The following is a 22,596-nucleotide window of genomic DNA, read 5'->3' on the forward strand; positions in this document are numbered from 1 at the left end:
AGCAAGGTGCCCTGAATGTGGACCTTCTTAATTTAAACATAGTGTGGAATCAACTTCACATAATCTTAACTCTCTCCTTGATAGCTGAAGTATTCTCAGTGCTCTAGGACCATTTCTTTCAACCAATTTTCTCTGTCTAGGGCTAGAATATGTATGCAGATTGAATACAATAAAAGGGAAGCTGTGCTCATCCCTAAATGTATTTCCCCTTTTTCCTAAAACTAGAGTGCTACAAAAATATGGTTAATTTAGGTTTCTGTGGAGTGGGTTTTGAAACCAGGGGATAAAATACGATGGTGGCTTAGCTAAATAGATAGTCGATCTCGCTCTTGCTGAAACTGTCACGGAAGGATGTTTTCCTACTGACCTTGTAGAAGACGTTGTAGTGTTCTGTTTCCAGAATTAAAGAGCCGAAGCACATCTAAGACATCCACTAGTCCCACCCCTTCACGTAAGAGATGGAGACACTGAGGCCTGTAGTATTAAAATGCTTCCCAGGGTCATATAGCTGATCAGAGCGGTCATCCTCTCTTGTCCCTTTAAGGATCAAAAGTCAGTCTTTCTTCTTAGGGCATGGCAGGCTTTTATAAGACAGACCCAGCACAACCTACATAAATGGGTGTGAATTTAAGGCCTGAACACACTCATTCACACTGCAATCATTTATTATTTAAAATATGGAAAATGGTAATGGGTGGGAGGATATCATTGAGTCAGACGTGATTTTTGCCCTTTAAGAACTGCCATTTAGATTTCTGAGGAACTCAGGCAGGAGAAAATTAGCCAGAGCTTCGGAGGGGTGCAATGATTCAGGAATGTACAGATTGTCACATCCATTTTGTGGAATCTGCACTCCACTCTGGAGAGGATCGGGCTACGCCTTATCACGAACCGATTTCATAAAATGAAGGTGTAGTAAAGATCGTGGTGTAGAACAGATGGCATTTGTGTTCAATCTGGAAAAAGTTTCAAGTCACAAATTCCCTTGACCCCCAACGTTTGTCTTCCTAAGGATCATTGGCTGTCCTGAATTTGAAAAGGAAAAAAAAGGCCTCTGATGCAAATTTGCAATTAAATAGTGATTTAGGTGGTCTAACCCTTTCAGGAACAAATAAATAAACCTATGATTTTACTGCCTTGCAGTTTTCCAATAACTGTCATGACTTTTTGTGGTAACCTTATGGTAATCTCACCAAGAATCAAAGGATAAAGCTCTTGGCACATGAAGGAATGGACTCATGAAAAGTCATTTCCTTTCTTGCCTGGCCTTTTGATTCTCTAATAGACTGTGGGCTGAGGTCCAGGCATGGCAAATAGGCGAGGGTAGCAATAAATGTTAAGCAAAACCTTCTAGAAAAGGCTGCTGATTGTTTTATTGCATCTATACTATCCCATGATAAAAGAAAGAGGCATGGTGCCAGATGGTAATGTGGGTACTTGGATGATTTAATAGCCACTGAGTGGATTTAATTTCTGAGTAAGAGATTTGCTCCTTCTCTCTATAAGTCCATTAAGCTGTGATCTTAAAAGGTTCCATGTTATTTGTACTGTGTCTCATTTTTTCTCACCAACCGCAGCTTAAGATTTGGATGAGTGAAATACATTGTGGAAGAAGGTTAAATATGTACTAACCTCATCTCAGTTCCTTTTGTCCCATGGCTTCAGGGTTTGGCTTTGCTCAATGTAGACAGAAGCTAAGTGAGGGATATCCAAGACCTGTCCCATATAGCAGGCTGGCTGGGAGCAGAGGGAAAACAGAGAGGTAGAGGAGGGTGGGGAGTTATGCAGAAGCAGGGCTGGAGGCAGTTGAAGGGTAGCAATGAGGTCAGGAAAAGGGCCTTGGAAGAGCGGGCCTCTCCTGATAGGAAGCTTCTTTCCCTTCCCTTGTCTTCCCTCTGCATAAGTCGGATCCCTTCTTTATCCTCCCAGGGAAAGAATCCCCCTGGAAGAGAGAGTAAGCTCTTCTTAGAGTTCCTTTTTCACAAGGAAAGATGCTGAGTTTCTTTAAACACAAGCCATATGGTTGTGCCTCACAGTAAAGAATTTAGTTGTATTTCTGTCGACTCACCTCATAAAGATGGTTTTAAGTCTGAGCTGCAGTGACACTTGTGAGAAAGAGGTGAAGGAATTGTTCTGAGAAGTATGTGGCTGCATTCAAGTTCGGTGAGGCCGGTAGGGAGATGAGAGCCTCCAGAGGAGTAAGCACCCAGAGGTTTTGCCCTTTTTATCATCTTTATTTTCCCTTTAAAAAAAAAAGATTTTATTTATTTATTTGAGAGAGAGAGGGGAGGGTCAGAAGGAGAGGGAGAGGACTGAGCAGACCCCCTGCTGAGTAGTGAGCTGGATGGAGGGCAGGGCTCCATCCCAAGATCCTGAGATCATATCCTGAGGTGCAGGTAGATGCTTAACCGACTGAGCCACCCAGGTGCCCCATGGTCTTTGTTTTCCTTTACTCTAGAGGCCCCAAAGAAAGGATCCTTCCTTATGAGGATGCACTTTTTTTCAGCATTGACTAGAAAGCAAATGTTATCAAATCAATTAAATTTCATTAATTGATTCTTTAATGCACTTAATGCATTCATTAATGTAAGATTCCTATACTATGTATAGAGAGGTATAAATCTGAATGTAAACTGTGTTAAGTTAAAGATGTATATTGTATAGACTCTGGAGCAACGACTCAAAAAAGAGATAGTAGGTAATAAATTAATAGTGGAAAAGGAAAACATTATTCCAAAATAATGTAGGGAAATCAGAAAAAAAATGAACATAAAACAGATGGAGAAAGTAGAAAACAGTGAGATGGTAAAGTTAAACTTAATCATATCAGTAATTACATGAAATGTAAATGGTATAAACATTCCAATTAAAAGGTAGAAATTTTCAGACTAGATAAAAAAGCAAGGTCCAACTATATACCAGATACAAGAAACCTGCTAGAAATACAAATATTCAGGTTAAAAGTAAGTGGATGGAAAAATATATACTCTGAAAACATTAATTAAAATAAATCTGGAGTGGCTACTTTAATATCAGATCAAATAGATTTTAGAGAAAGGAATGTATTTTTTAAAAAATTTAAAACTAAGGAGGGCACTTGACAAGATGAACACTGGGTGTTGGCCAGGACTAAATGTTTGCAAATTGAATTTAAATAAAATATTGTAAAAATTTAATTCTAGCATACTTTACAGTGTTATATTACTTTCAGGTGTACAGTATAGTGATTCAACAGTTCTATACATGACTTTGTGCTCATGATAAGTGTACTTTTAATCTCCTTAATCTATTTCACCTATCCCTCCACTCTGGTAACCATTAGTTTGTTCTCTTCTATTTTTTTTTTTTTTTTACTTTATCTCTCTCCTTGTTTTTTGTTTTATTGCTTAAATTCCACATATGAGTGAAATCATATGGTATTTGTCTTTATCTGATTGATGTATTTCACTTAGCATTATACCCTCTAGATCCATACATGTGCAAATGGCAAGATTTTATTCTTTTTTTAATGGCTGAGTAATGTTCCACACACACACACACACACACACACACCATGTTCTTTATCTATTCATCTATCAATGGACACTTGGGCTTTAGAGCAAGGAATAGTATAAGTGACAAAGAAAGATGTTGCATCATGATAAAGAAACCAATTTATTAAAAAGACAAGCCTAAACTTGTATGCATCAAATAACAGCTTCAAAATATATAGGCAAAAACTTATATAACTGGAGGGAGAAATAAATCCATAATTGCAGTCAAATTTCAACGCACCTCTCTGTGGACATTATCCATACTCTTTCAAATAACCTATATGTCAAAGGAGAAATTGCACAATAAATTAAAAGTTTTGAATCAGCAATGCCTGGTTAGCTCAGTCCATAGAGCATGTAACTCTTGATCTCAGAGTTGTGAGTTTGAGCACCATGTTGGGTGTAGAAATTACTTTAAAAATAAAATCTTCAAAAAAGAATATTCTGAATAAAAATGAAAATGATAAAGAAAAGAAAAAAGAAAAGAAAAAAATGAAAATGAAAAATATGACATGTTGAAATTTGTGACACAGGACATCCACAAATGATCATGACATCAAAATCAGGACTGTATTTATAACTAAAATACTAGAAAAATATATGAAACAATGTTCAAATGTTGAACAATAGATAGTGCATGACAGTGGTTACTGAGCAAAGGGAAACAAACAAGGTGAGCCCACAATTTCCTTGATTATTGATTAAAGAAAGCTTCCAAGCCACAGCACAGGGAAGGGAAATCCAAACAAAGGCTGATAGTCTCAGTGAGTTGGAGGACAGAGTTGAGGATTTGGGAAAGCTAGGGTAGATGGAATAATGAGGGCAGAGTTATCTAGAAGAGTCTGGGAAGCATTCACAGAAAATGCACACAGACTAGGTCCCCCTTATGTCTGTAATGAAACTAGAGATGAATTTTAAACATGGATAAATATCCCAGGGCACCTGGGGGGCTCAGTGGTTGAGATCTGCCTTTGGCTCAGGTTATGATCCCTGGGCCCTGGAATTGAGTCCCGCACTGGGGTCCCCTCAGGGATCCTGCTTCTCCCTCTGCCTATGTCTCTGCCTCTCTCTCTCTGTGTCTCTCATGAATAAACAAATAAAATCCTTTTTAAAAAAAGATGGATAAAATTCCCCATATATTTAATTGAAAAATTGGGATAGAAAATTTTAAGGATGAAAATAAGCCCTGTTGTCTTATATACAGTAGTCATTTGGACTCTAGGGGCTCCATGTAATCTTTATCTGGTCTTCTCAACTGAGCTGAGGTCTACTTTTCCCCCATAAACAAGGCATTTGTCTTCCCAAATTCACAGGTGCTATAAATACTCTAACCCTTTCCATTCCCAACTTGGCTACTAGCAGAATTATCAGCAGAGCCTAAGGTGGCTGAAGTGCCATCACATCTTGTCAATAGTTCTCACATGCACTCTCTTCTTCATTCTAAAAGCCCTAGCAATATGTTAGGGAGATTTGTTCCATCTGGCACCAGTTTACTAGATTCATTATTTTCCCTTAGCCTATAAGAACTATAGTAAAAACCTAGAAGCTTGGTGATCTCTAAAGACAAGTCATATCAAACTTTTCATTCATTCATTCAACAAATCTATATTGAGACAACTGGATATCCACATGCAGGAGCATGGACTTGAACCCCTATCTCAAACAATCAACAAAAAAAATTAAGTCAAAGTGAATTATGAAGGTAAATGTAAGAGCGAAAATATAAAAAGGTATAGAAACAAACATAGGAATAATCTTTATGATGTTGGGCAAGGCAATGATTTCTTCGATATGCCACCCAAAGCACAAGCAATAAAAGAGAAGATTGGCAAGTGGGATTTTATCCAAATCAAAAACTTTTACTTCAAAGGACACCACCAAGAAAGTAAACCAACAGACTGAGAAAAAATATTTGCAAATCATATATCTGATAAGGGACTTTTATCCAAAATATATAAAGAACGCTTACAACTTAATAATAAATAAATAACCCTATTAAAAAGGGATAAAAGATTTGAATAGACATTTCTTCACAGGAGGCATAGAAATGAATAAGGAGAACATAAAGTATGTTCAACATCATTAATCATCAGGGAAATGCAAATCAAAACCACAATAAGGGCAGCCCCGGCGGCGCAGCGGTTTAGCGCTGCCTTCAGCTCAGGGAATGATCCTGGAGACCCGGAATCGAGTCCCACATCAGGCTTCGTGCATGGAGCCTGCTGCTCCCTCTGCCTCTCTCTCTCTCTCTCTCTCTCTCTCTCTCTCTCTCTGTGTGTGTCTGTATGAATAAATAAATAAAAAAAAAACCCACAATAAGATATCATTTCACTTATCAGTGAGGGTGGTAAAACATGAGAGACACCTAACTCTGGGAAATGAACAGGGGGTAGTGGAAGGGGAGGTGTGGAGGGGTTAGGGTGACTGGGTGATGGGCACTCAGGGGGGCACTGGGCGGGATGAGCACTGGGTGTTATGCTAAATGTTGACAAATTGAACTCCAATAAAAAGTTTAAAAAAACAATAAAAATAATTGCTTCATAACCCCCCCAAAAAAACAAGTGTTATGTAAACATAGGAATCTTAAAATACCCACACTAGAGACTGTAAAATAGAATGATTTTAGAAAAGCTGCAACTCTGACTGGTTGTCTATTTAACAATTTACTACTCAAGTAACAATATTTAAGTTGACATCTGTTTTCTGAAATGAATAAATATAGTACTTGTGAGATTTCTTGGTAAAACCAAAAAAAAAAAAAAAAAAAAGATACCATTTCACACTTACCAGAATAGCTAAAATTTAAAAAGACAGACAATCACAAGGGTTGAGGAGGATAGGAAGAAATCAGAACCCCATACATTGTTAGTGGGAGTATAAAATGGTGCAATGCCTTAGGAAAACAGTTTGGTAGTCCTGAAAATGTTAAAATATAGGGTTACCATATAATCCAGCAATTCTACTTTTAGGTATCTGTCTACTTTTTTGGGGGTTTAAAGCACTAAGTAATCTGAAATGACAACTAAGTATCTCTTGGCAAGGATGAGTTGGGCTGACACCTTGTCACAGGGCAGAGGATAAAGAAATGGAAGCAGAGGCAGAATCTGCAGAGGAGGTAACGAGCAGTGCTTGGAGTGCCCTCTGCTGGGAACCGCCTAGATGTGCAGAAGGGGCTCTGGGCAATTGGAAGGTGAGATGAGAACTCTGGGCAACCCAGAAAGTGGGGAGAAAGGCCAGAAAGGAAACAAGGAATAAACTTTAAGGAGAGAGACTTGATTAATCATAAGGAAGACAATAAACCTGGCTGTGAGCTCCTCATCACCGGAGTGTTCAAGAAAAGGCTGGAAGATGCCTTGGTGGTGAGGGTCAGGTGGAATGGAAGCCAGGGACTGGACTAGCGTTCTCCAAGGCCCCGTCTGAGTTTGTGGACTCTGAGAGCTAGGCACTGAAGACACTATTCCTGGTTGACAAGTTTTTCTGAGCCAATCTGGCTTCTATATAAGAATTGGAATAGGATCTCCCCAGGCATCCATAATTCAGTTGCACTGAGCTCTGAGACTGAGCCAGTAACACCTGGTTATGAGTAGATGGAAAAATGCAGAATCGAAGAAGTTTAGTTCAATTCAAGGGAAAACAAAATCATTCTGAGCACCAAATTCTGGGAAAAAGAATTTAGCTACAGAACTTCTGTCTAGAGAAGTGGGATTAGTGCTCCAGAACACGTATGCTACTTGAGCTCAAGGAAGCTGGTGAAGAAAAAAAGATGGGAAAACTGTGATAGATGAGAAGAGACTCTAGAAAGATGGTATATTAGTGACTTGATTATGCAAATCACTTTACTAGACAAAAATTTTTATGTGTTATTCATTTTTAGGAGAAAGAAGAACAATACAACAAGGTAAAATGACTATTAGAGATGTCTTTTCCATATCAACTTGATGGTAAATAATTTATTTACAATAAACTGTATCTATTTTAAGCATAAATTCTGTAAGTTTGACAGTTACGTATACCTGTGAAACCAGCCCACCAATCAATATACAGAATATTGCCTCATTCCCAGAAGATTCCTTATGCTTCTTTGCAGTGCATTCTTCCCTCCACTCCTCATCACAGACAATCATTGATAGGCCTTTTTTTCACTGTGGGTTAGTTTGCATTTTACCTAAATGGAATCATACAGACGTACTCTATTGTATGGGGTTCAGCATAACAGTTCTGGGATACATCTGTGTGATCACTCCATTCCTTATTATTGCCAAGTAATTGCATTAAATTTGCCGAGTACGTCACAGTTTATTTACCATTTCACACACTGACAGATATTTAGGCTGTTTCTAGTTTTTGACAATTATAAATAAAGCAGCTATAAACAGTTGTGTACAGACTTATGTGTGAACGTAAGTTTCATTTCCCTTGGGTAAATACATAAGAGTAGGGTGCTGGATTATGCTCTGCAGATGTTTATAAGAAACTGCCAAACTGGTTTTTTTCAAAGTGGCTACATCATTTTACAACAACGTATTACAAGTTCCAGTTCTGCATCTTCACCAGCACTTGATATTGTTAAAGAAACCAATTCTAATAGGTATATAATAGTAATTTTTAAAATGTTTTTATAATTGCATTTTCTTAATGACTAATGGTGGTATCTTTTCATATGCTTGTCATCTGTATTCTTTATTGGTGAAGTTTTTGAATCGTTTGCATTTAAAAGAATTTGGGTTGTTCTAGCTTGAGAGTTAGTTTTGAGAGTTATTTATATATTTAAAATACAAATGTTTGTCAAATATATGTATTGAAAATACTTTCTCACAGTTTGTGGCTTGTCTTTTTATCCTTTTTAAAGTGCCTTTAATAGATAAAAAATTTTAGCTTTGATAGATTTGATTTATGGAGCATACTTCTGGCATATGATATACTGGTATACTAAAGAACTTAAACCAAGGTTACAAAGACTTTTTTTTCTCTATGTTTTCTTTTAGACAGATATTTTTATAGCTTTATGCTTTTTAGTTTTGGTCTACAATCCATCCTGAGTTGTTATTATTATTATTATTATTATTATTATTATTTTTGTAAAATGTGAGATATGAGTTAAGGTTGACTCTTTGGGTATGAATATTTAGAAAATTTCTAGATATCTTTCTGTTATTGGTTTCTAATTTGATTCCATTGTAGTAAGAGTACATACTTTGTATGGATTGAATCCTTTTAAATTTATTGAAACTGTTGTTATAACCTAACATATAGTCTTTGCTTATGAAAGATCCATGAGCACTTGAAGAGAATGTATATCTTACCATTGTTGGTTATAATGATTTACAAGTAGAAATTAGGGGTGATTAATAGCAGATTCTCTATTTTTTTACTTTTTAAAAATCTAGTTGTTGTTCCATCAATTTCTGAGAAACGAATGTTAACTCCTCCTACTATGATTATGTAGTAGGATTATGTATTATATCCATTTGTTTTATTTATATTTTTATTTATTTTTATTTTTTTAAGATTTTATTTATTTATTCATGAGAGACACAGAAAGAGAGGCAGAGGACACAGGCAGAGAGAGAGAAGCAGGCTCCCTACGGGGAGCCTGATGTGGAACTTGATCCTAGGACTCCAGGATCACGATCTGGGCCCAAAGCAGGCACTCAACCGCTGAGCCACCCAGGTATCCCTATATATATATATATTTAAAGATTTTATTTATTTATCCATGAGAGACACAGAGAGAGAGGTAGAGACATAGGCAGAGGAGGAAGCAGGCTCCCAGTGGGGAGCCTGATGCAGGACTTGATCCTAGGACCCCAGGATCACCACCTGAACTGAAGGCAGATGCTCAACCACTGAGCCACCCAGGTGCCCCTCCATTTCTGTTTTAATTCTATCAATTTCTCATTCTATTTTGAGCCTCTTAGATATATATTATATATAATATACCTAATAAATTATTAATATATTATTAGTCATTATATTATTAGATAATATACATAAGATATATATCTTAGATCTATATCTATATATAGAAAAGAGAAAAGAAATTTCTATATATAGAAAAGAGTAGGGATCCCTGGGTGGCGCAGCGGTTCGGCGCGTGCCTTTGGCCCAGGGCGCGATCCTGGAGACCCAGGATCGAATCCCACATCGGGCCCCCGGTGCATGGAGCCTGCTTCTCCCTCTGCCTGTGTCTCTGCCTCTCTCTCTCTCTGTGTGTGACTATCATAAATAAATAATAAAAAATTAAAAAAAAAAAAGAAAAGAAAAGAGTAAAGACTGTTAACTTCTACTATGATTATGTAGTAGGATTATGTATTATGTCCATTTCTGTTTTAATTCTATCAATTTCCTCTTCTATTTTGAAGTTCTTAGATATATATATAGTATATATAAATATATTATATAATATACTTAATATATATTATTAATATACTATACTAGTACATGGTACAGTATTAATATATAATTATTAATTATAATATTATTAATATATCATATAAAGTATATATAAATATTATATGTAAGATATATACCAAATATGCCGAATATATTATATAGTATTACTGGTATATCATAATTGCATTATTAATATATTGTATAGTATTAATATATATTTGATTGTAATATATAATATATATTTGATTATCATAGTCTCTTGATTGAGCTAAAAATCAATAGATAACATTACATTATGAAATGCCTCTTTTATTCTTGGCAAAATTCTACTTTTTATCTGAGAGTCTGTTTTATCTGATATTAATATATCCATTGTAGTTGTCTTGTGCTATTTATATGATCTGTATTTATCCATGTATTTACTTTCAATCTTTATGTTTCAGCCTTTATGTTTAAATATGACTATACGATAAATAAAGCTACATTTTGTTACAAAAATATGTCTCTTATAGACAACATAAGTTTAATCTTGGCTTTAAAAAATTATTTTGATCATTTTTGGCATGTTTAGTCCATTAATATTTAATATTATTAATGTGATTAGATTTAGGTCTACTAATGTATCACTTAGTTTGTTCCCTCTGTTCACTATTAATTTATTGTCTTTTTTCCTGTCTTTTTCCGAATTATTTATATTCTATATATTTTAGAATTTCATTTTAATGTTATCTATTGGATTTTTGGTGATACTTCTTTGTGTTATATTTTTAGTTTTAAGAATTATAATATAAAAAAAGAATTATAATATATATACTTAGTTTTTCAGAGTCTTACAGTTAATCTTAAGGTTAATAACTTGAAGTTAATTCTACATGCCTTTACACATATATAATCCTTGCAATAATATAAGTCCATCCATTTATGCCCCCACCATGCTTTATGTTGTAGTTGTCATATGTATTACATCTACATATTAGCAAACTCTATAAGACAATGTTAAAAGTTTGTCTTTAAATAGCATTAGAAAGAAATTAAGAGAAGAAACAGTTTTATTAAAGAGTATGCTTGTGACAAAAAAAAATGATAAAAAAATATAATACTTAGGGGCACCTGAGTGGCTCAGTGGTTGAGTGACTGTCTTCGGCTCAAGTCTTGATTCAGGGTCCAGGGATCAAGTTCTGCATCAATCAGGCTCCCGGTATGGAGCCTGCTTCTCCCTCTGCCTATGTCTCTGCCTCTCTTTCTCTCTGTGTCTCTCATGAATAAATAAATAAAATCTTAAAAAATATATATATAATACTTAGATTTTGCTGTATTTCTGCACCTTTAACAAATCATCTTTTCATTTCTCAAAATGTTAATTTTGGCATGTGGTAATCATAAGGTAAATTTTTAACTACTGCATATGTAAATACTGTAAAAATCATTTAAAAATTAAGATTATATACTTATATATCATATATAATTTTAACCACATATATACAGAATATAAATACATATACAAACTATACAGAATCTATATATACACATATGTATAAGCCATTCCTATATATGTCTTTCTTTTTTTAATAAAGGGGAGAGAAAAGATACATGAACATTTTTTGTTTGCCTTAAATGTTAGGCTTAGCTGTTATGCTCGTTCATTAAGTAGGAATAAGTAGGAACCTAGTACTTCCTATGCATCATTCTCTTTCCTGTAAAAGCCTACAATCTAGTTGGGAAGGGATAAGCAAACAAAAAGCCGTGAACAACAATTTCATTTCTTACTGGGGTTCACATTATGTATGCAGTGTGAGCATATGAAGAGGAAAACTAAAGCTTGGCTGACTGCACCACAGAAGGCGTCATTAATGATATCATACATTTCAAGATAAAATTGAAAAGAGGTACAGAAGTTTTCTAGGTGAACAGATTGGTTAAGAGCATTCCAGGCAGAAAGGACAACATGTGCGAAGCCATGGAAACCTGATGAACATCAGAACATCATAACTTCCTAGAATATTTGCCATTTAAAAGAATAGAACAAAATAAATATACAGACTCAAAAAAAAAAAAAAAGAATAAAGAAAAAACAAACCACCCTCTTCCCTCCAAACAATCTAGTATATAAATCTTTGTACTGACTCATTTCTGAATTTCCTTGTGCTGCTCTTTCCTTTCAGCCTAAAGAACTCACCGTAACATTTCTTGCAGAGCCAAGTGTGGTGGCAACCCATGCCCTTAATTTTCCATTATTTGAAAATACCTTTATTTTGTTTTCATCCATGGAAGATATTTTTGGGGGATACAAAATTCTAAGTTAACACGTTTTGTTCCTCCCTTTCAGTGCTTTAAAGATATCTCATGGTATGCTGCCTCCTTGGTTTCTGATGAGAATTTGTAATCATTCAAATAGCTGTGGAAAGTAATGGGCCATTTTCTCAGAAAGAATGATTCCCTGATTGTCCCTTTACCTTTAAGCATGGTGGCCAAGGTATGATTTTCTTTCAGCTTATTCTGTTTGGGGTTCATGAAACTATGGAATCTATAAATTTAACTCACTAACCAATTGGAAGCTATTGGCCATTATTTCTTGAGATACTTTTTCAGTCCTTGTCTCTTTCTCTTCTCCATCTTTAATTACATTTACACATGTTAGACCTTTTGGAATGGTTCCATATATCCCTGGAGCTCTGTTTGTTTGGTTGGTTGGTTTTTTCCTGTCATTCAGATCATTTACTTTTTCTATTGATCCATCTTCAAGTTCCTGCTTTCAGAGGAAAGCCACAAGAAATGGAAGCTTCCTTGTGCAGATTTCAATGCTCCTCCAAATCCTGCCTGCTTTTTAATATTCTGTCTCCAGAGCGTCAGGCAGTTGTGTTCTATTTTGTCCAGATTTTCTAGCACTTACTTTTCAATGACATCAGGCTCTTAGGTCTTCATTTCCTCATACAGTAAGCAGAAGCAAAGAATATTATTTTACCTTGCAGTCAGCACAGGTTTAACTCAATCCCCTACGATTTATACAATTGTATTCACAGTCCTCAATGAATTAATAATCATAATGACTTAAAGTCTGAAAAACCAATTAAAGGAAGATTAAAAACTATTCATTATACCACACTTATTAGTGAAGAAAAGAACTCATACATTTACATTTTTTATTAATTTATGTAAATAATGTTAACTGTTAATTTACAGTTAACTAGAAAGATTTTTTGGGGGGCACCTGGGTGGCTCAGTTAAGCAGCTGCCTTCGGCTCAGGTCATGATCCCAGGGTCCTGGGATCGAGCCCCACGTTGGGCTTCGTGTTCAGTGGGGAGCCTACTTGAGGATTCTCTCCCTTTCCCTCTGTCCCTCCTCTCTTTCTCTGTCTCTCAAATAATAAATAAATCTTAAAAAACAAACAAAACAAAACAAAAACACAGGCATGATACAAAGCAGTCTCAGAATAATGTCTCTGGGAATGGAAGGTGGGAAATGAGACTAAGAAAGGTTATATTAGAGACTTCAACTGTATGATTCGTGTGTTTTAAACAAAAGATTGGGAGCAAAATGGCAAATTGTCAGGATTTGTTAAGTTTGCCAGTGGACACCTACATATATCACGTGTTATTATTTCCTATAGTTTTCTCTATGTCAGAAGTAATTCACCATAACAAGTAAATGAAAAAAATACACTGTGTGAGAGAGTTTTTAAAAAGTTTAAGTTTCAAAAACTTGGTGCTACTGTTGCAAATTAATAAAAGTACAGGGAAGGTTCTATTCACTCCCACCAGCTGGAACTGCAGCCTGGTGTAATGTCAATAGCTAAAGCTTTGGAAAGGGATGAAATCCTAACCTGGCTGCTTTTTTAGCTCTGTAAGCTTAGGTGATGTCTGTAAGTTTTTGTTTTCATGTCTGTGAAATAAGGATCGCGATATTTGTCTCATGGGGCTGTGATGAGGGTCACAGTGACAACCCGTCAAGTGTTTGGCAGAGCCGACATTCTATAAACTGCAGGCTTATGTACATTAGTGTGGACTTCCATTCCCTTCCTTTATACCTCAGACCCCCTGTGTACTTCCTGCTTTTGTCCCTACTTCAAAGCCAAGGGAAGAGGAACATTGCTCAAATAAAATAAAAACCGCAAGCATGCCTGACAATGTTCCCGAGAAAAGCAAATGTTCACTAACACAGTGAACATATATGTTTTGGCAGGATAGAATTTAATCAAAACTTTACCGCACAATGGCACCAACACTTGCCCAACTGATCTCACAGAGAAGCTGTGAAAACTAATTCTGTGATGAGTAAGAAAGCCTTCCCAGAACTCTAATGGATTCTCACAGCTTCTGCAGTAGTTGAACTGGGGGGCTTCCCCTCATTTTGACAGGTTTGAAGTGGAAAATTCAATACCATAGGGGCCTCTGCAACCAAGAGTTGGGACTGCAGAGATACTGGGTATTTATTATCAGGATGTCCTTAAACCAGATCCCGGTGAATAACAGCTAGCTATCAGAGTTGAAAATGATCTTCAATGGGATCATCTCAAGTATTTCCAACAGATATGAAAAAATGAGGAAAGATATTCCTAAAGTATACAGCATTCTTATTGGGGTTCTCTGAGGACAGATAGGATTGCCAGAGTTCCTTCCTTCCTTGGTCAGTCCATTTAGCCACCTGGACATTAACCTTTCCATCCAGTGAATAGGGAAGGCAAACCATAAAGAACCTACTATGTGTCAAGGATCATGGTAGAAGCATTTTACATACAGTGTTCCACGTAACCAGATTATTATGTGACAGGTGCTATCCTTAAGAGTATTCAGGTGAGTGTGGCATAGTCTCTGAGTCATACAGAAGTGTGATAGCATAACTGGGGCACTCTTTTAAGTATGCAAAGAACGAATAGGAGGTACAAGGCACAAAAACACAACGTTCAAAGAAAATGCTACAAGAATCAGAGGAAGAGAGGTCAAACGGGCCAGCATTAGGAAACAAACAAGGAAGTCTTGAACTGGTTAGGAGTGATCATGCAAAGCCTGCACACAGGACAGGATGAAGAACACACCAGGTGAAAGAAAAAAGGTGAACACAAGCATGAGAGAAGGAAAGAATTGTCATAAAACCTAAACCAGTGGGATTGGAATAATGCACCCATTCCTTTTATGGAATGACTTCATTATCATCTGGAGAGGATTCTTCTATCATCAGTATCCAATCATTCCAAAACAGTGGGTCTCCTACACTCTTAGGCACTTCTAGCTCTGATTATATGAAATAACACCTAGAACAGAGCAGAAACTGTTCATATTGTGAGTTTATTCCTTTCTTACAGTTTGATATTAGGGCCCCGAGTTTTCTCCTTGGGTGGAGACTTGGGAGCATATAAAATTTTTGGAACCTGGAAAGACTAGGCAACTTAGATATGGCATATTTTTTTAGCAGGGGTCTAGAACCAGCAAGAGGTAGAGTCAAACATGGCAGGGCCATTAAGATGTCCCACGTCTTCCCTCTCCTGGCCTCAGTTCTCTGTGCCCTCACTGTCCTCCTGTCACTAGGAGAATGTGTCCCCTTTCCTCTACCTCCACGAAAACACTGATGCATCCTCATCGCCCCCCCCCATGATCTTTATCATCCAAACTCTTCTTCTCTATTGGTTTTTCCTTCTCAAAATAAAAACATGATCAAGCCTCTCCCATTAAAGTATAAAAATCATCAAACTTTTTCCTGATGCCAAATCCTTGCTATTTTTGTCAATCACCCATCCTTTCCTTACATTCAAGTTCTTGAAAGAGTTCATCTGCCTTTCCCCTTTCCATTTTCCTTTGTCTAAACCACTATTTAGCCTACTGTCTCTTGGATGCTACCTCATGCCTCCACCAAAATGTTTCTCCCAGTGTTCTCTATTGCTGTGTAGCAAATTACTTAAATACATAACAGTTTACAACACCAAATATTTGCTATCTTACAGGAATCAGGACTTTGGACGTGGCTGGATGGTTCTGGCTCAGGATTTCTCACAAGTTAGCTTTTCTCACAAGCTGCCAAGAGAGCTATAGTCATCTTAAGGTTTCACGGAGACTGGAGGAGACTTCTACATTCCCTCACATGGTCTTGGCAGGCCTTGGATCTTTCTGGCTGTCTTTCCGAGGCTTCTGTTCTCACCCTGTGAGCCTTCTCCATGGGGCTTCTCACCACATGGAAGCTTGCTTCTCCTGGAGCAAGAGACTGGAGAGAGAAAGAGAGAGAGAATGCTCCTAAGAAGGAGCCACAGTCCTCTATAGCTCAAACTTAGAAGTGCACACCATCACCTCCATCATATGTTATCTGTCACAAACCAACCTTGGCATGACGTGAGAGGGACCACACAGGGTGTGAATTGCATCAGGTAGGGTCAGTTGGATTGATCTTCAGTCTGTTCACATTGTTCACCACGGTCACCACTGAGCACTTCTGAATGGCCAAATCCAGCAGACACGTTCCTGTCCTCACCAAGTGTTATGGACTGCATGTTTGTGTCCTTCCCTTTCCTTCTTCCCAAATGTTGAAACCCTAATGCCCACTATGATGGGATTAGGAGATGGGTCCTTTGTGAGGTGATTAGGTCATGAAGGTGGAGCACTTATGATGGGATAAGAAGAGACATGAGAGAACTTCATCTCTCTCTCTCTCTCTCTGCCTCCATCATATGAAGACATAACCAGGAAGAGGGTCCTCACCAGGAACTGAATGGGCTGCCCTTGATCTTAAGATTTCTCAGTCTCCAGAACTGTGAGAAATACATTTTTGTCATTTAAACCACCGACTATGGTAGTTTTGTTATGGCAGCCCAAACTAAGATATCAGGTCAAAGATTTTGACTCAGGGTAGCACTTCGCTCCACCTGACTGCTCCCTCCTTAACCTCATCTTCTCTCTTGGCATTTGTGACGTCCCCCTCTTGGTTTTCCTCCTACTTCTTGGGCTGATAATTCTGTCTCCCCTCCTCTTTAGTTTGCCTTCTAGGTATGAGTATACTCCCCAGGAGAATGCCTTCAGGTCCCTGATTGCCTTCCCCAAAGCCAGTGGTTCTAAGCTGAACTCATGGTGCCCTTTTCATACCTTGTCTTCCTGTGGTCACCACATCAGTGACAGGTCTGGGACCGCACCTGTTCCCCAACATCAGGAGTCTCAGCAATGTCAGAATGTTTGGCCTAATTGGAAGTGGCAAACTATGAAGCCCCAGGAATATTTTGCTTGTTTAAACTAGATCGTATCTACAGTGAGTGAAAATTTTTTAAAAAAACAGATTATCATCTCTTCTTGAAACCTGACGTTTTATATGACAACACTAAATGGGAGCTGAATGGCGTTACCCTGCTTATTCTAGGCATGTGCATCCAATCTGCCATGTGGTTTGCCATGGTCCCCGCTGCTGCCTATTGATCTCCAAGAAAGTCCCTGAAGTGTTTGCTTTCTTTTCTTTGCTCTCTCTCTTTTCATTGCCGTACAGACTTGTAGCAATGTGTTATAGAATTGTCTGGAAACATGCTGGTGCTTTTCTTTGAATGTTGCAGAATTATTCATTGCTGGTACAAAAATATAGATACTATTGCAATGGTATGGGAAATGTGAGCTTTACATTGCTCCACCTCAACCTCGAAATAAAGGGAAATGAAGTCAAGTTCCCTGTGAGTGAAGACTGGTTCCTTTTTAGTATCTGCAATAGCTCCTTTTCACCCCTGCTGTTGTTAATTGTAAATATATGGCAAATAAGCTGCCTGATTTGCTTGTATTTATACAGCATTTAGAAAGAGAACTTAGAGCACATTTGGTCCAAAGACTATGAAAGGGCCCACCCGAGCTCAATGATCAAGTCACCCAAGTTTGCTCCGTGACTTTTTTCGCTCTTGGTCAGACACATTTATTTCAGTGGATGGATTATTTCTGCTTAAACCTCTCCACGTCATCAGGTTTGGAGGAGGTAGGTGTTACTTTTCTACACCACAGAATTATTCCAGTCAGGTAGAGTCAAGCTTCCTGGAAGCTGAGCCGTCACCTACCTTTCTTGCAGATTCAGCTCCTTCCTGAGCTGTGCCTCCAGGTAAGGCTTGGTACCAGACTTTGCAAACATGGGGTTTGGTAGCCTCAGCTCCATGTAACTGGATACCAAGGACATATACCTGAGTCTGAACAATTGCTTCTTTATAAATGAAACAGAAAATGATGTTTTTGAAAACTCCAAACAAAAATTTTACTATATTATTAAGTCAGGGATGAATAACACGTAGGGACAATTATAAACAAAGAAAAGTAGCTAGATGGTTTGTTCAATGTTTCAGTTCCCTGTTAACATTTTGCAGGTGTAATCAGGGCTCTGCTCTGCTAAAGCTAGGCCACAAATTACCTTGTCTGCCAGAAGCTGGCTGGTTGGATTTATGACTATATTTTTCCACATATAAAGATCTAATTTTTTCAGGGGTCTTCATCTCCTTACAAAAGTTTATGTACTGCTTTCCACGTTTCTTTCATAAAATGAGGGAGTACATTTTAAAACTAGGGTATTTTTAAAAGGTCTATATATAATTTTTTTCTTTTTCTCTATACTAAGCTATATTTTATAGATAAAAATATGGTGTGAGCCAAATACATTCATATTTCAGCACAATAGGGTTTCTCTACAAGCAATGAAATTTAAGTATCCTATTGAATGAGTTCAGTTCCGCATTGAATTCCCCTGTCTGAGCCACCCTGTTTCTGAGATATTATTACTTCTGGCAACAGGAGAAACTGGTCACTCTTACAGTAATTCACACTGGACAGTTCAGGGAGTAAAATCTGTTTTCTTCAAGTCAAGTGAAGCCAAAAAACTAAGTTAGTCCCAAATGGTACTATTTGCTGTTTTAACCTCAAAATCTTATTTCCCAGCATTAAAAGTAGGCTTCGAGAGTGTCAAAACTTGGCCATTTGCTTCAATTTCCATTTTATTTTGGCAGGATCTCCTTTGGCTGAATGAGTACAAAATCAACTCTTGATTAAATGGGATAAAAGAAGAAGAAAGGAAAAGTAAGCAGATACTGGGGTATGGGAGAGGGAAAGGAAACATTTATTGAGAACAGACTATAACCAAGCATTTTGTATATTTTATCCTATTTACTGTCATAAAGCCCGGAGAAATAGGTATTATGTCCACACTATGGATGAAAGATATAAGACGCTGAATGACTGGTGGGCTACCTCCCAGACCCATGTTCTTTCCATTACCACCTGGGGAATAAGGAAAAGTGAGAAAAAACGTGTTTGCAAAGTTTGGTACCAAAAGTGAGAAAAAAAAAAAAAAAAAGTGAGAAAAATCCATTGATGGATTATGACCTGTTCACTTTAGGGATTTCTTGGGAAATTGGTGCCAGGGAGGTGTAGGGCTTGAGGGGTTGGAGTGAGGGTAGTGGGCTGAGAGGTATTACTTTTAAAGGCTAAGAATCAAATGCAAACTCTGAAGAGATCTAGCAAATCTCTTAAAGGCCTAGGCTTATCTCTTGCTGGTTTGCAAGTATTTGAAAGGATTTTGTGGTTCCTTGATTCAGCCTGATGATGGATTTAGCCTGGTGATTTAGTGAGTGATGAAAAAGGCGGTATGTTTTATTCATTGAGGAATAGGAAGTGGACAGATGCCAGACATGATTTGACTTAGATGTTAAAAGAATGGCTCTGCAGAGCGCCTAGGTAGTTGATTTAGTGTCTGACTCTTGGTTTTGGCTCAGGTCATATCAAGCTCCATGTTGGGCTCTGTGCTCAGCTAAGAGTCTGCTCGAGATTCTCTTGCTCTCTCTCTGCCCTTCCCACTTGTGCTCTCTTTCTCTCTCAAATAAAAAAATAAGTCTTAAAAAAAGAAAAGAATGGCTTTGCTTGCTTTGTGGACAATAGACAATATGGGCCCAAATATAGAACAAAGCCAATCAGCCAGGGATTAGGGTGGTGGCTTAGGTAAGGTAGGGTGGTGGCAAGAACCAGAATGGTAGGGTGGAAAGAATGAGGAGTGGTTGGACTTATATTGTCTTTCGAAAGTAGAGCTAATTTCTGGCTGATGGATTGGATGTCAGGTGTGAGACAAAGTAGCAAAATCAAGGATGACACCACGGTGTTTACTTGGCTTGAGAAATGGCTTGAAACTGTGATGGGAGGCTATCAATAAAAATATCCGAAGCAGAGCTCCTGGCTGGCTCATTTGGTTGAGAGTCTGCCGTTGTCTCAGGTCATGATCCTGGGGTCCTGGGATCAAGCCCCATGTCAGGCCCCCTGCTCAGGGAGAGTCTGCTTCTTCCACTCCCTTTGCCTTTCCTCCCTGCTTGTGTTCTCTCTCTCTCATAAATAAATAAACCTTAAAAAACAAAACATCAGAAGCATTTTTGAAAAGATATAGAAAGAATTAATTCCAGTTTGGTATATAATAACTTTGAAAAATCTGTTAGTCATTTAAGTGAAAATTTTGGGAAGACAATTGGATGTACAAGTCTGAGAATATTATATATGAGTTAGATATCAGGGCTGGAGGTCTATATAGAAATGTATAGTGTTTAAATCCATGAGGTTAGGCTATGGAAGTGAGTGTGGAGAGAGAAGAGAGATTCATGAATCAAGGGTCATTCTGGCCTTAGGGTTAAGAATCGCCCCACAGCCATCTTGGAGCCATCTGCAGCTTTCTCTTATACCCCACATCCAATTCATCAAGCAAATGCCTCTTCTTCCATGCTATCACCCCAATCCCAGCTGCCATGAGCACTCTTTTTTTTTTTTTTTTTTTTTTTTTTTTTTTTTATGAGCACTCCTTTTGATGGTGGCAGTCACTCTCTTTGTTATGGTGCCCAAGTAGATACAGAGGGTAGTGACTTCTTGCAAGATTGATCTCTAGGTAACAGTACCTGTCTCTTCTTCCCACTTTGGTCCTCTAGTCTTTTTAACAGTTTTAAACAATATCTCCTATATTAAATCCCTTTGTGCTGAAAATAGCTAAGGCAATTTCAGTTTTTCTGACTAAATCTTCACCGATAGAGCATTTATTACCAAGAATGATAATGGTACATCATGTTGGGTCGAACTGCATTTATTGATGTAGGTGCAATTGCCAGAGATTTTGAAATCTCTGCATCTTGAGCAGCTGGTGTGGTTACTATCCATTTGCTTGTTTAGTTGACTGAAGCCTAGACTCAGCAGTGGCCTAATTCAATGAAACTGAGGTGCTGTAACTTCCTTGGTATAATGGGAGAGAAGTAATCCAAAGACTTAGGGAGATGAAGGTTGGAATGAACTTTTCAGGTGTGACTCTCCCCACTACCACTATATTCCCAAGTGATCCTAAAGCACTGAAAAAAAAATGCATTGGTGAGTGAGACACCATAATTTTGTAATGCTCTGTACTGTCTGTCTCTTGCTAGCTGGGGATGAAGGTGAAAGATACCACCATTACTATGCACCCTCAGAGTGGCTGAGACCAAGCCGGCAGCATTTAAGTGTCTGTGACAACATGGCCCAGTTCCTGAAATGGTCAGTAGAGGTGGGACAGCAATCTGAATGTTATGACTCTTTGTGGCTATGTGATCAGTGTCCTTGGGACTGGTGGATGGGCAGCCAACTAAAGTAGCAAATACATTGACCTGGAGCCCTCTTGAATGAAGGAGAGACTGAGTCTCTGTGAAGAAGGAGCTATGGCACTGTCACAAATACATAGTGGAAATGTTCCTCTGAAATTTTCCCCAAAGGACCTGCATCCATAAATCAGGATGACAGTGAATTGAAGAAAGAGAAATAACAGTATCTCTAGGAATTACAGTTAGTAAATCAGAATTAGTGTCAATTCCTGGGGACCTGCAATGCATCCAGAGTCTCTGAGAGTTGAGGCTTGTGGAATCCATAGAATATGGACTTAAAGCCATTTTACAGTGGGCTTAGCAAGTCTGAATTTCCCTTGGTTTCTCTCCCAAGTTCCTGAATGCATGACTGGAATAGACCCACTGGAAACTGGCAAAATCACCATGTTGGCTCTCTGACTTATGGACCAAGGGCTGTTAAGATAGGAAGATCCAAGCAGAAGTTGCTGGGATTTCATCTCCTACCAATGCCTGAGTGAATTGCAATAGTGCTACAGCCAAAGACTTGAAAGGTCTAGGGACAGTGATTCCTTCTACATCTTCACTTAACTTCCTGTTGGCCTGGCTGGGAGGGAGCAGAGTCTTGGAGAATGACTGTGCATTTTTGCAAACTTAATTAGAGGTGAATCCAATGATAGCAGCAAAATAGCTGGAGTAGGTGTCATGGGAGACTGAGCGACCTGTTCATTCAACTTATTTACGCTTCAGAACCATTTCTACTCAATTTGGCATGCTGCTGCACATGGCCAGTGCTGTAAACTCGAATTCAGATAATACCTAGCTTGTAATGGGCAACTGTGTTTGAATTGTACCTCAGGCTCCACGCTCCGGCTTTCAGTGTCAGCCAGGGCTTGGTAGTAAGGCAAAAGCTGTTTATCAAAGCAGAATAGACATTTGAAGAGGGGGACATGGCTTTGCTCCAAAACCTTAGGGGTCTCTGTCACTACTGACACTTGCCAGAGAGTCCATGCAGTGTCCTTATCTGCTATAGACACTGAGCATCATGGGATCTTCAGGATTATAAGGCTCAAGTGGACGAGCAGCTTTTACTAATTGGACTAATTGCAGAGGATTTTCCTACT

The sequence above is a fragment of the Vulpes vulpes genome, chromosome 8 (genome assembly GCF_048418805.1).
Source record: "Vulpes vulpes isolate BD-2025 chromosome 8, VulVul3, whole genome shotgun sequence".
NCBI classification, from domain to species: domain Eukaryota; kingdom Metazoa; phylum Chordata; class Mammalia; order Carnivora; family Canidae; genus Vulpes; species Vulpes vulpes.